Source organism: Arachis ipaensis, chromosome B9 (genome assembly GCF_059453495.1).
Source record: "Arachis ipaensis isolate K30076 ecotype BB chromosome B9, ASM5945349v1, whole genome shotgun sequence".
NCBI lineage: Eukaryota > Viridiplantae > Streptophyta > Magnoliopsida > Fabales > Fabaceae > Arachis > Arachis ipaensis.
Window position 1 is genome coordinate 32,212,795 of NC_142444.1, and position 1,005 is coordinate 32,213,799.

Consider the following 1,005-nt stretch of genomic DNA (forward strand, 5'->3'; position numbering starts at 1 on the left):
CAGCTGGCCCACTTGTGCCTCCAGATTTCTAATGGAGGACCTTGTTTCATTCATGAAACTTAAAGTGGCCTTAGATAGATCAGAGACTATATTTGCTAAGTTAGATGGATTCTGCTCAAAGTTCTCTGTCTGTTGCTGAGTGAATGATGGAAAAGGCTTGCTATTGCTAAACCTGTTTCTTCCACCATTATTAAAGCCTTGTTGAGGCTTTTGTTGATCCTTCCATGAGAAATTTGGATGATTTCTCCATGAGGGATTATAGGTGTTTCCATAGGGTTCACCCATGTAATTCACCTCTGCTATTGCAGGGTTCTCAGGATCATAAGCTTCTTCTTCAGAAGATGCCTCTTTAGTACTGTTGGATGATTCCTTCAATCCATTCAGACTCTGAGAGATCATATTGACTTGCTGAGTCAATATTTTATTCTGTGCCAATATGGCATTCAAAGTATCAATTTCAAGAACTTCTTTCCTCATAGGCATCCCATTATTCACAGGATTCCTTTCAGAAGTGTACATGAACTGGTTATTTGCAACCATGTCAATGAGTTCTTGAGCTTCTGCAGGCGTTTTCTTTAGGTGAATGGATCCACCTGCAGAATGGTCCAGTGATATCTTTGATAGCTCAGACAGACCATCATAGAATATATCCAGGATGGTCCATTCTGAAAGCATGTCAGAAGGACACTTTTTGGTCAGTTCCTTATATCTCTCCCAAGCTTCATAGAGGGATTCACCTTCCTTTTTTCTGAAGGTTTGAACATCCACTCTAAGCTTACTAAGCTTTTGAGGAGGAAAGAACTTGGCTAAGAAAGCCTTGACCAGCTTATCCCAAGAGTTCAGGCTATCTTTAGGTTGAGAGTCCAACCATACTCTAGCTCTATCTCTTACAGCAAACGAGAAAAGCATAAGCCTGTAGACCTCGGGATCAACCCCATTGGTCTTAACAGTATCACAGATCTGTAAGAATTCAATTAAGAACTGAAAGGGATCTTCGGATGGAAG

General features: G+C 40.8%; 1 non-coding gene across 1 annotated transcript; it reads left to right on the forward strand.

The window, feature by feature from the left end:
- The first annotated feature begins 669 nt into the window (after positions 1-669).
- Positions 670-777, forward strand: LOC148544209 (small nucleolar RNA R71). The gene has a single exon (XR_015900947.1). It is a non-coding gene; the product is annotated as a small nucleolar RNA R71 (small nucleolar RNA).
- Positions 778-1,005: the final 228 nt, after the last annotated feature.